The sequence below is a fragment of the Oncorhynchus nerka genome, unplaced genomic scaffold (assembly GCF_034236695.1).
Source record: "Oncorhynchus nerka isolate Pitt River unplaced genomic scaffold, Oner_Uvic_2.0 unplaced_scaffold_3068, whole genome shotgun sequence".
Taxonomy (NCBI): domain Eukaryota; kingdom Metazoa; phylum Chordata; class Actinopteri; order Salmoniformes; family Salmonidae; genus Oncorhynchus; species Oncorhynchus nerka.
Genome location: NW_027038231.1, coordinates 10714 through 27542, shown reverse-complemented (window position 1 = coordinate 27542; position 16829 = coordinate 10714). Strand labels below are relative to the sequence as shown.

At 46.5% G+C, this 16829-nt stretch overlaps 1 long non-coding RNA gene across 1 annotated transcript; it reads right to left on the bottom strand.

Annotated features, from left to right (window-relative positions):
- Nucleotides 1–2818: 2818 nt before the first annotated feature.
- On the bottom strand, nt 2819–11566 carry LOC135566866 (uncharacterized). The gene is made up of 3 exons (XR_010462201.1): nt 11482–11566; nt 9955–10092; nt 2819–2865 (listed from the first exon to the last, which is right to left on the bottom strand). It is a non-coding gene; the product is annotated as an uncharacterized LOC135566866 (long non-coding RNA).
- Nucleotides 11567–16829: the final 5263 nt, after the last annotated feature.

Genomic DNA, 16829 nt, shown 5'->3' with positions numbered 1-16829 from the left:
CCAGTGTGCTTCGTTAGTTACATATTCTTCTTTGTCTACTAACCATGTGATGACAACATCTGCTAACCATGTGACCAATAACATCTGCTAACCATGTAACCAATAACATCTTCTAACCATGTGACCAATAACATCTGCTAACCATGTGTATGTGACCAATAACATCTGCTAAACATGTGTATGTGACCAATAACATCTGCTAACCATGTGACCTCCACCCTACCTGACACCCTAGACCCACTCCAATTTGCTTACCGCCCAAATAGGTCCACAGACGATGCAATCTCAACCACACTGCACACTGCCCTAACCCACCTGGACAAGAGGAATACCTATGTGAGAATGCTGTTCATCGACTACAGCTCGGCATTCAACACCATAGTACCCTCCAAGCTTCGTCATCAAGCTCGAGACCCTGGGTCTCGACCCGCCCTGTGCAACTGGGTACTGGACTTCCTGACGGGCCGCCCCCAGGTGGTGAGGGTAGGCAACAACATCTCCTCCCGCTGATCCTCAACACGGGGCCCCACAAGGTGCGTTCTGAGCCCTCTCCTGTACTCCCTGTTCACCACGACTGCGTGGCCACGCACGCCTCCAACTCAATCATCAAGTTTGCGGACGACACAACAGTGGTAGGCTTGATTACCAACAACGACGAGACGGCCTACAGGGAGGAGGTGAGGGCCCTCGGAGTGTGGTGTCAGGAAAATAACCTCACACTCAACGTCAACAAAACTAAGGAGATGATTGTGGACTTCAGGAAACAGCAGAGGGAACACCCCCCTATACACATCGATGGAACAGTAGTGGAGAGGTTAGCAAGTTTTAAGTTCCTCGGCATACACATCACAGACAAACTGAATTGGTCCACTCACACTGACAGCGTCGTGAAGAAGGCGTAGCAGCGCCTCTTCAACCTCAGGAGGCTGAAGAAATTCGGCTTGTCACCAAAAGCACTCACAAACTTCTACAGATGCACAATCGAGAGCATCCTGGCGGGCTGTATCACCGCCTGGTACGGCAACTGCTCCGCCCTCAACCGTAAGGCTCTCCAGAGGGTAGTGAGGTCTGCACAACGCATCACCGGGGGCAAACTACCTGCCCTCCAGGACACCTACACCACCCGATGTTACAGGAAGGCCATAAAGATCATCAAGGACATCAACCACCCGAACCACTGCCTGTTCACCCCGCTATCATCCAGAAGGCGAGGTCAGTACAGGTGCATCAAAGCTGGGACCGAGAGACTGAAAAACAGCTTCTATCTCAAGGCCATCAGACTGTTAAACAGCCACCACTAACATTGAGTGGCTGCTGCCAACTACACTGTCATTGACACTGACCCAACTCCAGCCACTTTAATAATGGGAATTGATGGGAAATGATGTAAATATATCACTAGCCACTTTAAACAATGCTACCTTATATAATGTTACTTACCCTACATTATTCATCTCATATGCATACGTATATACTGTACTCTACATCATTGACTGCATCCTTATGTCACTAGCCACTTTAACTATGCCACTTTGTTTACTTTGTCTACATACTCATCTCATATGTATATACTGTACTCGATACCATCTACTGTATGCTGCTCTGTACCATCACTCATTCATATATCCTTATGTACATATTCCTTATCCCCTTACACTGTGTATAAGACAGTAGTTTTAGAATTGTTAGTTAGATTACTTGTTGGTTATCACTGCATTGTCGGAACTAGAAGCACAAGCATTTCGCTACACTCGCATTAACATCTGCTAACCATGTGTATGTGACAAATAAAATAGGATTTGATTTGACCAATAACATCTGCTAACCATGTGACCAATAACATCTGCTAACCATGTGACCAATAACATCTGCTAACCATGTGTATGTGACCAATAACATCTGCTAACCATATGACCAATAACATCTGCTAACCATATGACCAATAACATCTGCTAACCATGTGTATGTGACCATTAACATCTGCTAACCATGTGACCAATAACATCTGCTAACCATGTGACCATTAACATCTGCTAACCATGTGTATGTGGCCAATAACATCTGCTAACCATGTGACCATTAACATCTGCTAACCATGTGTATGTGACCAATAACATCTGCTAACCATGTGTATGTGACCATTAACATCTGCTAACCATGTGACCAATAACATCTGCTAACCATGTGTATGTGACCATTAACATCTGCTAACCATGTGACCAATAACATCTGCTAACCATGTGTATGTGACCAATAACATCTGCTAACCATGTGACCAATAACATCTGCTAAATCCGCGTGCTTATGTGACCAATAACATCTGCTAACCATGCACCATGCATCTACTAAACCATGTGACCAATAACATCTGCTAACCATGTGACCAATAACATCTGCTAAATCCATGTGACCAATAACATCTGCCAACCATGTGACCAGCCAACATCTGCTAACCATGTGACCAATAACATCTGCCAACCATGTGACCAATAACATCACCAACCATGTGACTAATAACATCTGCTAACCATGTGACCAATAACATCTACTAACCATGTGACCAATAACATCTGCTAACCATGTGACCAATAACATCTGCTAACCATGTGTATGTGACCAATAACATCTGTTAACCATGTGACCAATAACATCTGCTAACCATGTGACCAATAACATCTTACCCCAACCGTGTATGTGACCAATAACATATGTTAACCATGTGACCAATAACATCTGCTAACCATGTGTATGTGACAATAACATCTGCTAACCATGTAATAATATCATTTGATTTGAATGTATAGGTTTGTTTTCTTACCTGCAGTCCAGGACCTCAGCCACAGACATGCCCTTCTGAGAAACAAACTAGAGGAGAGAGGTCAGGGGTTAGGGAGGTCAGAGTTTAACTGGAGAGAGGTTAGGGTTAGAGGTCAGGGTTTAACTGGAGGAGAGAGAGGTCAGGGGGTTAACTGGAGGAGAGAGAGGTCAGGGTTTAGAGGTCAGGGTTTAACTGGGGAGAGAGGGGTCAGGGGTTTAGAGGCCAGGGTTTAACCAGAGGAGGAGAGGTCAGGGGTTAACTGGAGGAGAGGAGGTCAGGGGTTAACTGGAGGGAGAGAGGGTCAGGTTTAGGAGGTCAGGGTTTATAGGTCCCGGGTTTAGAGGTCCAGGTTTAGAGGTCAGGGTTTAACTGGAGGAGGAGAGAGGTCAGGGGTTAACTGGAGGAGAGAGAGGTCAGGGATTAACTGAGGAGAGAGAGGTCAGGGATTAACTGGAGGAGAGAGGTCAGGGTTTAGAGGTCCAGGTTTAGAGGTCAGGGATTAACTGGAGAGAGGTCAGGGTTTAGAGGTCAGGGTTTAACTGGAGGAGAGACGCGTCAGTTAACTGGAGGAGAGAGGTAAGGGTTTAGAGGTCAGGGGTTAACTGGAGAAGAGATAAGTCAGTTTAGAGGTCAAAGTTAACTGGAAGAGAGAGAAGTCAGGGTTTGAGAAATTGGGGAGGTTAACTGGAGGAGAGGGGTCAGGGTTTATAGGTCAGGGGTTAACTGGAGGAGAGAGAAGTCAGGGTTTAGAGGTCAGGGTTAACTGGAAGAGAGAAGAAGTCAGGGTTTAGAGGTCAGGGGTTAACTGGAAGAGAGAGAAGTCCGGGCTTAGAGGTCAGGGTTTAACTGGAGGAGAGAGAGGCCAGGGTGTAGAGGTCAGGTATTACAGTTAGTGATAACTTCAAGGCTGGGGTGTGTTCATTGAACGTTTTTCCTACGTTGTGTGACGGTTTGCACTGAAGAACACGTTTCCCCAAAACGGTGCACAACATTCTTCAACAGACCAAGAGGTACATTCATGTTTGGTGGGTGTGGCCTGGGTGTGTGGGGTGTGGCCTGATCAGGCACAGACAGGGTTCTACTAGTTTGGTAACTATGTATAAAGTATTTCAGATAGGACTAGTCTGGGTAACTACTGGCTCCAGTATTTCAGACAGGACTAGTTTGGTGGCTACAAGTATTTCAGACAGGACTAGTTTGGTGGATACAAGTATTTCAGACAGGACTAGTTTGGTGGCTACAGTATGTCAGACAGGAATAGTTTGGGTAACTACATGTCTACAGTATTTCAGACAGGACTAGTCTGGTAACTACATGTCTACAGTATTTCAGACAGGACTAGTTTGGGTAACTACATGTCTACAGTATTTCAGACAGGACTAGTTTGGGTAACTACATGTCTACAGTATTTCAGACAGGACTAGTCTGGTAACTACATGTCTACAGTATTTCAGACAGGACTAGTTTGGGTAACTACATGTCTACAGTATTTCAGACAGGACTAGTTTGGGTAACTACATGTCTACAGTATTTCAGACAGGACTAGTTTGGGTAACTACATGTCGACAGTATTTCAGACAGGACTAGTTTGGTAACTACATGTCTACAGTATTTCAGACAGGACTAGTTTGGGTAACTACATGTCTACAGTATTTCAGACAGGACTAGTTTGGGTAACTACATGTCTACAGTATTTCAGACAGGACTAGTTTGGGTAACTACATGTCTACAGTATTTCAGACAGGACTAGTCTGGTAACTACATGTCTACAGTATTTCAGACAGGACTAGTTTGGGTAACTACATGTCTACAATATTTCAGACAGGACTAGTTTGGGTAACTACATGTCTACAGTATTTCAGACAGGAATAGTTTGGGTAACTACTGGCTACAGTATTTCAGACAGGACTAGTTTGGTGGCTACAAGTATTTCAGACAGGACTAGTTTGGTGGCTACAGTATTTCAGACAGGACTAGTTTGGGTAACTACATGTCTACAGTATTTCAGACAGGACTAGTCTGGGTAACTACTGGCTACAGTATTTCAGACAGGACTAGTTTGGGTAACTACATGTCTACAGTATTTCAGACAGGACTAGTTTGGGTAACTACTGGCTACAGTATTTCAGACAGGACTAGTTTGGTAACTACATGTCTACATGTCTACAGTATTTCAGACAGGACTAGTTTGGGTAACTACTGGCTACAGTATTTCATACAGGACTAGTCTGGGTAACTACATGTCTACAGTATTTCAGACAGGACTGGTTTGGGTAACTACTGGCTACAGTATTTCAGACAGGACTAGTCTGGGTAACTACTGGCTACCGTATTTCAGACAGGACTAGTTGGGTAACTACATGTCTACAGTATTTCAGACAGGACTAGTTATGGTAACTACTGTTACAGTATTTCAGACAGGACTAGTTTGGGTAACTACATGTCTACAGTATTTCAGACAGGACTAGTTGGGTAACTACATGTCTACAGTATTTCAGACAGGACTAGTTTGGGTAACTACTGGCTACAGTATTTCAGACAGGACTAGTTTGGGTAACTACTGGTTCCAGTATTTCAGACAGGACTAGTTTGGGTAACTACTGGCTTCAGTATTTCAGACAGGACTAGTTTGGTAACTACATGTCTACAGTATTTCAGACAGGACTAGTCTGGGTAACTACAAGTATTTCAGACAGGACTAGTTTGGTAACTACTGGCTACAGTATTTCAGACAGGACTAGTCTGGGTAACTACAAGTATTTCAGACAGGACTAGTTTGGTAACTACTGGCTACAGTATTTCAGACAGGACTAGTCTGGTAACTACTGGCTACAGTATTTCAGACAGGACTAGTCTGGGTAACTACAAGTATTTCAGACAGGACTAGTTTGGTAACTACATGTCTACAGTATTTCAGACAGGACTAGTTTGGGTAACTACTGGCTACAGTATTTCAGACAGGACTAGTTTGGGTAACTACTGGCTACCGTATTTCAGACAGGACTAGTCTGGTAACTACTGGCTACAGTATTTCAGACAGGACTAGTTTGGGTAACTACTGGCTACAGTATTTCAGACAGGACTAGTCTGGGTAACTACTGGCTACAGTATTTCAGACAGGACTAGTTTGGGTAACTACTGGCTACAGTATTTCAGACAGGACTAGTTTGGTGGCTACAAGTATTTCAGACAGGACTAGTTTGGTGGCTACAGTATTTCAGACAGGACTAGTTTGGGTAACTACTGTCTACAGTATTTCAGACAGGACTAGTCTGGGTAACTACATGTCTACAGTATTTCAGACAGGACTAGTCTGGTAACTACATGTCTACATGTCTACAGTATTTCAGACAGGACTAGTCTGGGTAACTACTGGTTACAGTATTTCAGACAGGACTAGTCTGGTAACTACTGGCTACAGTATTTCAGATAGGACTAGTCTGGGTAACTACTGGCTACAGTATTTCAGACAGGACTAGTCTGGGTAACTACTGTTACAGTATTTCAGACAGGACTAGTTTGGGTAACTACTGGCTACAGTATTTCAGACCCAGGGTTAGTTTGGGTAGCTTACTAGTGTCTACAGTATTTCAGACAGGACTAGTTAAGGTAACTACATGTCTACAGTATTTCATACAGGACTAGTCTGGGTAACTACTGGCTACAGTATTTCAGACAGGACTAGTCTGGGTAACTACATGTCTACAGTATTTCATACAGGACTAGTCTGGGTAACTACATGTCTACAGTATTTCATACAGGACTAGTTTGGGTAACTACTGGCTACAGTATTTCAGACAGGACTAGTTTGGGTAACTACTGGCTACAGTATTTCAGACAGGACTAGTTTGGTAACTACTGGCTACAGTATTTCAGACAGGACTAGTTTGGGTAACTACATGTCTACAGTATTTCAGACAGGACTAGTTTGGGTAACTACTGGCTACAGTATTTCAGACAGGACTAGTTTGGTAACTACATGTCTACATGTCTACAGTATTTCAGACAGGACTAGTTTGGGTAACTACATGTCTACAGTATTTCAGACAGGACTAGTCTGGGTAACTACATGTCTACAGTATTTGAGACAGGACTAGTCTGGGTATCTACTGGTTACAGTATTTCAGACAGGACTAGTTTGGTAACTACATGTCTACAGTATTTCAGACAGGACTAGTTAAGGTAACTACATGTCTACAGTATTTCAGACAGGACTAGTCTGGGTAACTACTGGCTACAGTATTTCAGACAGGACTAGTTTGGGTAACTACAAGTATTTCAGACAGGACTAGTTTGGTAACTACTGGCTACAGTATTTCAGACAGGACTAGTTTGGGTAACTACAAGTATTTCAGACAGGACTAGTTTGGTAACTACTGGCTACAGTATTTCAGACATGACTAGTTTGGTAACTACATGTCTACAGTATTTCAGACAGGACTAGTTTGGGTAACTACTGGCTACAGTATTTCAGACAGGACTAGTTTGGGTAACTACTGGCTACCGTATTTCAGACAGGACTAGTCTGGTAACTACTGGCTACAGTATTTCAGACAGGACTAGTTTGGGTAACTACTGGCTACAGTATTTCAGATAGGACTAGTCTGGGTAACTACTGGCTACAGTATTTCAGACAGGACTAGTCTGGGTAACTACTGTTACAGTATTTCAGACAGGACTAGTTTGGGTAACTACTGGCTACAGTATTTCAGACAGGACTAGTTTGGGTAACTACTGGTTACAGTATTTCAGACAGGACTAGTTAAGGTAACTACATGTCTACAGTATTTCAGACAGGACTAGTTTGGGTAACTACAAGTATTTCAGACAGGACTAGTTTGGTAACTACATGTCTACAGTATTTCAGACAGGACTAGTCTGGTAACTACATGTCTACAGTATTTCAGACAGGACTAGTTTGGGTAACTACATGTCTACAGTATTTCAGACAGGACTAGTTTGGGTAACTACTGGCTACAGTATTTCAGACAGGACTAGTTTGGGTAACTACTGGCTACAGTATTTCAGACAGGACTAGTTTGGTAACTACTGGCTACAGTATTTCAGACAGGACTAGTTTGGGTAACTACATGTCTACAGTATTTCAGACAGGACTAGTTTGGGTAACTACTGGCTACAGTATTTCAGACAGGACTAGTTTGGTAACTACATGTCTACATGTCTACAGTATTTCAGACAGGACTAGTTTGGGTAACTACATGTCTACAGTATTTCAGACAGGACTAGTCTGGGTAACTACATGTCTACAGTATTTGAGACAGGACTAGTCTGGGTATCTACTGGTTACAGTATTTCAGACAGGACTAGTTTGGTAACTACATGTCTACAGTATTTCAGACAGGACTAGTTAAGGTAACTACATGTCTACAGTATTTCAGACAGGACTAGTCTGGGTAACTACTGGCTACAGTATTTCAGACAGGACTAGTTTGGGTAACTACAAGTATTTCAGACAGGACTAGTTTGGTAACTACTGGCTACAGTATTTCAGACAGGACTAGTTTGGGTAACTACAAGTATTTCAGACAGGACTAGTTTGGTAACTACTGGCTACAGTATTTCAGACATGACTAGTTTGGTAACTACATGTCTACAGTATTTCAGACAGGACTAGTTTGGGTAACTACTGGCTACAGTATTTCAGACAGGACTAGTTTGGGTAACTACTGGCTACCGTATTTCAGACAGGACTAGTCTGGTAACTACTGGCTACAGTATTTCAGACAGGACTAGTTTGGGTAACTACTGGCTACAGTATTTCAGATAGGACTAGTCTGGGTAACTACTGGCTACAATATTTCAGACAGGACTAGTTTGGGTAACTACTGGCTACAGTATTTCAGACAGGACTAGTTTGGGTAACTACTGGCTACAGTATTTCAGACAGGACTAGTTTGGGTAACTACTGGTTACAGTATTTCAGACAGGACTAGTTAAGGTAACTACATGTCTACAGTATTTCAGACAGGACTAGTTTGGGTAACTACAAGTATTTCAGACAGGACTAGTTTGGTAACTACATGTCTACAGTATTTCAGACAGGACTAGTCTGGTAACTACATGTCTACAGTATTTCAGACAGGACTAGTTTGGGTAACTACATGTCTACAGTATTTCAGACAGGACTAGTTTGGGTAACTACTGGCTACAGTATTTCAGACAGGAATAGTTTGGGTAACTACTGGCTACAGTATTTCAGACAGGAATAGTTTGGGTAACTACTGGCAACAGTATTTCAGATAGGACTAGTCTGGGTAGCTACTGGCTACAGTATTTCAGACAGGACTAGTCTGGGTAGCTACTGGCTACAGTATTTCAGACAGGACTAGTTTGGGTAACTACTGGCTACCGTATTTCAGACAGGACTAGTCTGGGTAACTACATGTCTACAGTATTTCAGACAGGACTAGTTTGGGTAACTACATGTCTACAGTATTTCAGACAGGACTAGTTTGGTAACTACTGGCTACCGTATTTCAGACAGGACTAGTCTGGGTAACTACTAGCTACAGTATTTCAGACAGGACTAGTTTGGTAACGACATGTCTACAGTATTTCAGACAGGACTAGTCTGGGTAACTACACGTATTTCAGACAGGACTAGTTTGGGTAACTACTGGCTACAGTATTTCATACAGGACTAGTCTGGGTAACTACTGGCTACAGTATTTCAGACAGGACTAGTCTGGGTAACTACTGGCTACAGTATTTCAGACAGGACTAGTTTGGGTAACTACTGGCTACAGTATTTCATACAGGACTAGTTTGGGTAACTACTGGCTACAGTATTTCAGACAGGACTAGTTTGGGTAACTACTGGTTACAGTATTTCAGACAGGACTAGTTTGGGTAACTACTGGCTACAGTATTTCAGATAGTTACCCAGACTAGTCCTACATGTCTACAGTATTTCAGACAGGACTAGTCTGGTGGTTATATGTTTGGTGGTTATATGTCAGAAAGGACTAGTCTGGTGGTTATATGTTTGGTGGTTATATGTCAGAAAGGACTAGTCTGGTGGTTATATGTCAGAAAGGACTAGTCTGGTGGTTATATGTCTGGTGGTTATATGTCAGAAAGGACTCATCAGAATGGGTTGCTTTCCTCTGGCTCACCTGGGAGTAGGGCGTGGTCAGGAGTGGGTGGGTCAGGGTGTGGATCCTCCAATCAGAGCGCACAAGGAGGGAGGGGTTCGTATGGAGCACTACACCACTCCTCCCAGCAACACGACAGCCAATCAGAACACTGGGATCCTGAGTGACAGGAACACAGGCCAATCAGGCAGTAAAACACTCCACGTAACAAAAAGCTTTACTAGATCAAAAGAAAACAACCCAAGTCTTCTAGTTTATTAATTCGGCCATTTTGAAATTACCACACATAAAACTGGAAAAGCCAGATGTTAAAGTTAAATAATGGAGGATAACACACAACAAAAAGTCTGGGACTTATTTCCATTGTGGTTCTCTTGAGACAAGATGGCTGGACAAGATCCAACACGGTATGACAGAGAAGTCAAAAACCTTGTGTAGAAGAGAGGGATGGAGGGAGACATGGCGAAAGGGGATGAGGGAGGGAGACAGAACGAGGGGATGGAGGGAGGGAGACAGAGCGACGGGGGTGGAGGGGGAGGGAGACAGAGCGACGGGGTGGAGGGAGGGAGACAGAGCGAGGAGGATGGAGGGAGGGAGACAGAGGGAGGTGGAGGGAGGGAGACAGAGGGAGGTGGAGGGAGGGAGACAGAGGGAGGTGGAGGGAGGGAGACAGAGGGGGGTGGAGGGAGGGAGACAGAGCGAGGTGGGAGGGAGGGAGACAGGGGAGGTGGAGGAGGGAGACAGAGCGAGGGGTGGAGGGAGACAGAGCGAGGGGGTGGAGGGAGGGAGACAGAGGGAGGTGGAGGAGGGAGACAGAGCGAGGGAGGTGGAGGGAGGGAGACAGAGCGAGGGAGGTGGAGGGAGGGAGACAGAGCGGAGGATGGGGGAGGGAGACAGAGAGGGAGGTGGAGGGAGACAGAGCGAGGGAGGTGGAGGGAGGGAGACAGAGCGAGGGAGGTGGAGGGAGGGAGACAGAGCGAGGGAGGTGGAGGAGGGAGACAGAGCGAGGGAGGTGGAGGGAGGGGAGACAGAGGGAGGTGGAGGGAGGGAGACAGAGGGAGGTGGAGGGAGGGAGACAGAGCGAGGGGGGTGGAGGGAGGGAGACAGAGCGAGGGAGGTGGAGGGAGGGAGACAGAGCGAGGGAGGTGGAGGGAGGGAGACAGAGCGAGGGAGGTGGAGGGAGGGAGACAGAGGGAGGTGGAGGGAGGGAGACAGAGGGAGGTGGAGGGAGGGAGACAGAGCGAGGGGAGGTGGAGGGAGGGAGACAGAGCGAGGGAGGTGGAGGGAGGAGACAGAGGGAGGTGGAGGGAGGAGACAGAGCGAGGGGGTGGAGGGAGACAGAGCGAGGGAGGTGGAGGGAGGGAGACAGAGCGAGGGGAGGTGGAGGAGGAGACAGGAGCGATGGAGGGAGACAGAGTGATGGAGGGATGGAGAGAGAAGGATGGAGGAGGGATAGAGACAGACAGAGAGAGGGATGGAAGGAGACAGACAGAGAGAGAGAGGGATGGAGGGAGACAGAGAGAGATGGATGGAGGAGGGATAGAGTACCTGGGTGTTAGGAGCGATGAGTCTGTAGAAAGATCCAGCCTGGATCAGAGGAAACCAGCGTACTGATGACCTCACAAACAACAGCTCTACCTGAGTGAGGGAGACAGAAACAGAGCGAGATGGAGACAGACACCAGAGGGAGACAGACACCAGAGGGAGACAGACACCAGAGGGAGACAGACACCAGAGTGAGAGGGAGAGAGGGAGACAGAGCGAGAGAGAGGTCATGATCAGCTGAGCTCCTGCATTTTTCAGCATGTTCATAAAACAAAAATATATTTAGAGTTAGATAAACTTGGATTTTTTTGTCAGGAACATATACAGGATACTACCCTCTATAACACTATGTCACCAGGACATATACAGGATACTACCCTCCACAACACTATGTCACCAGGACATATACAGGATACTACCCTCTACAACACTATGTCACCAGGACATATACAGGATACTACCCTCCACTATGTCACCAGGACATATACAGGATACTACCCTCCACTACACTATGTCACCAGGACATATACAGGATACTACCCTCCACTATGTCACCAGGACATATACAGGATACTACCCTCTACAACACTATGTCACCAGGACATATACAGGATACTACCCTCCACTACACTATGTCACCAGGACATATACAGGATACTACCCTCTACAACACTATGTCACCAGGACATATACAGGATACTACCCTCTACAACACTATGTCACCAGGACATATACAGGATACTACCCTCTACAACACTATGTCACCAGGACATATACAGGATACTACCCTCTACAACACTATGTCACCAGGACATATACAGGATACTACCCTCTACAACACTATGTCACCAGGACATATACAGGATACTACCCTCCACTATGTCACCAGGACATATACAGGATACTACCCTCTACAACACTATGTCACCAGGACATATACAGGATACTACCCTCCACAACACTATGTCACCGGGACATATACAGGATACTACCCTCCACAACACTATGTCACCAGGACATATACAGGATACTACCCTCCACTATGTCACCAGGACATATACAGGATACTACCCTCTACAACACTATGTCACCAGGACATATACAGGATACTACCCTCCACAACACTATGTCACCAGGACATATACAGGATACTACCCTCCACTATGTCACCAGGACATATACAGGATACTACCCTCTACAACACTATGTCACCAGGACATATACAGGATACTACCCTCCACAACAATCTTCACCCCAAATCAAAACTCAAAACCTGATTTTGGATGGAATCACCTGGCATGGTGATTAGGGTTAAGACAAGAGGCTTAAAACGACCAAATATTATTATTCTAAACATTTACAGCAAATGCTCTGGAAAACAGAAACCTGAAAACACCATCCAACCTGGAACCTGAAATCACCATCCAACCTGGAACCTGAAATCACCATCCAACCTGGAACCTGAAATCACCATCCAACCTGGAACCTGAAAACACCATCCAACCTGGAACCTGAAATCACCATCCAACCTGGAACCTGAAATCACCATCCAACCTGGAACCTGAAAACACCATCCAACCTGGAACCTGAAATCACCATCCAACCTGGAACCTGAAAACACCATCCAACCTGGAACCTGAAAACACCATCCAACCTGGAACCTGAAATCACCATCCAACCTGGAACCTGAAAACACCATCCAACCTGGAACCTGAAATCACCATCCAACCTGGAACCTGAAAACACCATCCAACCTGGAACCTGAAATCACCATCCAACCTGGAACCTGAAATCACCATCCAACCTGGAACCTGAAAACACCATCCAACCTGGAACCTGAAATCACCATCCAACCTGGAACCTGAAATCACCATCCAACCTGGAACCTGAAACACCATCAACCTGGAACCTGAAATCACCATCCAACCTGGAACCTGAAAACACCATCCAACCTGGAACCTGAAATCACCATCCAACCTGGAACCTGAAAACACCATCCAACCTGGAACCTGAAAACACCATCCAACCTGGAACCTGAAAACACCATCCAGAACCTGAAAACACCATTCCAACCTGGAACCTGAAATCACCATCCAACCTGGAACCTGAAAACACCACCCAACCTGGAACCTGAAAACACCATCCAACCTGGAACCTGAAAACACCATCCAACCTGGAACCTGAAATCACCATCCAACCTGGAACCTGAAAACACCATCCAACCTGGAACCTGAAAACACCATCCAACCTGGAACCTGAAAACACCATCCAACCTGGAACCTGAAATCACCATCCAACCTGGAACCTGAAAACACCATCCAACCTGGAACCTGAAATCACCATCCAACCTGGAACCTGAAATCACCATCCAACCTGGAACCTGAAATCACCATCCAACCTGGAACCTGAAAACACCATCCAACCTGGAACCTGAAATCACCATCCAACCTGGAACCTGAAATCACCATCCAACCTGGAACCTGAAATCACCATCCAACCTGGAACCTGAAATCACCATCCAACCTGGAACCTGAAATCACCATCCAACCTGGAACCTGAAATCACCATCAACCTGGAACCTGAAATCACCATCCAACCTGGAACCTGAAATCACCATCCAACCTGGAACCTGAAAACACCATCCAACCTGGAACCTGAAATCACCATCCAACCTGGAACCTGAAAACACCATCCAACCTGGAACCTGAAATCACCATCCAACCTGGAACCTGAAATCACCATCCAACCTGGAACCTGAAAACACCATCCAACCTGGAACCTGAAATCACCATCCAACCTGGAACCTGAAATCACCATCCAACCTGGAACCTGAAAACACCATCCAACCTGGAACCTGAAATCACCATCCAACCTGGAACCTGAAAACACCATCCAACCTGGAACCTGAAAACACCATCCAACCTGGAACCTGAAAACACCATCCAACCTGGAACCTGAAATCACCATCCAACCTGGAACTATAGCTACATAGCCGTCTTTGTATCAAAGATAATTGTGTAGTCTTGAGCGATTTCCTAGGTTAGCTAGCCAGCTATTGTAAATCAACACTGCTAGCTAGCCAGCTGGCCCCGAATAGCAGCACAGTAGCACAGTACAAACCATTACACTCAACGGAACGACTTGATTAGTGTAGTGTCAACAACGCAGACACTGCCAGCTAGCCTACATAGTCAACAACGCAGCCACTGCCAGCTAGCCTACTTCAGCAGTACTGTATCATTTTAATCATTTTAGTCAATAAGATTCTTGCTACGTAAGCTTAACTTTCTGAACACTCGAGACGTGTAGTCCACTTGTCATTCCAATCTCCTTTGCATTAGCGTAGCCTCTTGTGTAGCCTGTCAACTATGTGTCTGTCTATCCCTGTTCTCTCCTCTCTGCACAGACCATACAAACGCTCCACACCGCGTGGCCGCGGCCACCTAATCTGGTGGTCCCAGCGCACGACCCACGTGGAGTTCCAGGTCTCCGGTAGCCTCTGGAACTGCCGATCTCGGCCAACAAGGCAGAGTTCATCTCAGCCTATGCCTCCCTCAGTCCTCGACTTCTTGGCACTGGCCCAAACATGGATCACCACAGACAACACTGCTACTCCTACTGCTCTCTCTTCGTCTGCCCACGTGTTCTCGCACACCCGAGAGCTTCTGGTCAGCGGGGTGGTGGCACCGGGATCCTCATCTCTCCCAAGTGGTCATTCTCTCTTTCTCCCTTACCCATCTGTCTATCGCCTCCTTTGAATTCCATGCTGTCACAGTTACCAGCCCTTTCAAGCTTAACATCCTTATCATTTATCGCCCTCCAGGTTCCCTCGGAGTTCATCAATGAGCTTGATGCCTTGATAAGCTCCTTTCCTGAGGACGGCTCACCTCTCACAGTTCTGGCGACTTTAACCTCCCCACGTCTACCTTTGACTCATTCCTCTCTGCCTCCTTCTTTCCACTCCTCTCCTCTTTTGACCTCACCCTCTCACCTTCCCCCTACTCACAAGGCAGGAAATACGCTCGACCTCATCTTTACTAGATGCTGTTCTTCCACTAACCTCATTGCAACTCCCTCCAAGTCTCCGACCACTACCTTGTATCCTTCTCCCTCTCGCTCTCATCCAACACTTCCCACACTGCCCCTACTCGGATGGTATCGCGCCGTCCCAACCTTCGCTCTCTCTCCCCCCGCTACTCTCTCCTCTTCCATCCTATCATCTCTTCCCTCTGCTCAAACCTTCTCCAACCTATCTCCTGATTCTGCCTCCTCAACCCTCCTCTCCTCCCTTTCTGCATCCTTTGACTCTCTATGTCCCCTATCCTCCAGGCCGGCTCGGTCCTCCCTCCCCGCTCCGTGGCTCAACGACTCATTGCGAGCTCACAGAACAGGGCTCCGGGCAGCCGAGCGGAAATGGAGGAAAACTCGCCTCCCTGCGGACCTGACATCCTTTCACTCCCTCCTCTCTACATTTTCCTCTTCTCTCTCTGCTGCTAAAGCCACTTTCTACCACTCTAAATTCCAAGCATCTGCCTCTAACCCTAGGAAGCTCTTTGCAACCTTCTCCTCCCTCCTGAATCCTCCTCCCCCTCCCCCTCCTCCCTCTCTGCAGATGACTTCGTCAACCATTTTGAAAAGAAGGTCGACGACATCCGATCCTCGTTGCTAAGTCAAACGACACCGCTGGTTCTGCTCACACTGCCCTACCCTGTGCTCTGACCTCTTTCTCCCCCTCTCTCCAGATGAAATCTCGCGTCTTGTGACGGCCGGCCGCCCAACAACCTGCCCGCTTGACCCTATCCCCTCCTCTCTTCTCCAGACCATTTCCGGAGACCTTCTCCCTTACCTCACCTCGCTCATCAACTCATCCCTGACCGCTGGCTACGTCCCTTCCGTCTTCAAGAGAGCGAGAGTTGCACCCCTTCTGAAAAAACCTACACTCAATCCCTCCGATGTCAACAACTACAGACCAGTATCCCTTCTTTCTTTTCTCTCCAAAACTCTTGAACGTGCCGTCCTTGGCCAGCTCTCCCGCTATCTCTCAGAATGACCTTCTTGATCCAAATCAGTCAGGTTTCAAGACTAGTCATTCAACTGAGACTGCTCTTCTCTGTATCACGGAGCGCTCCGCACTGCTAAAGCTAACTCTCTCCCTCTGCTCTCATCCTTCTAGACCTATCGGCTGCCTTCGATACTGTGAACCATCAGATCCTCCTCTCCATCCTCTCCGAGTTGGGCATCTCCGGCGCGGCCCACGCTTGTTGCGTCCTACCTGACAGGTCGCTCCTACCAGGTGGCGTGGCGAGAATCCCGTCTCCACACCACGTGCTCTCACCACTGGTGTCCCCAGG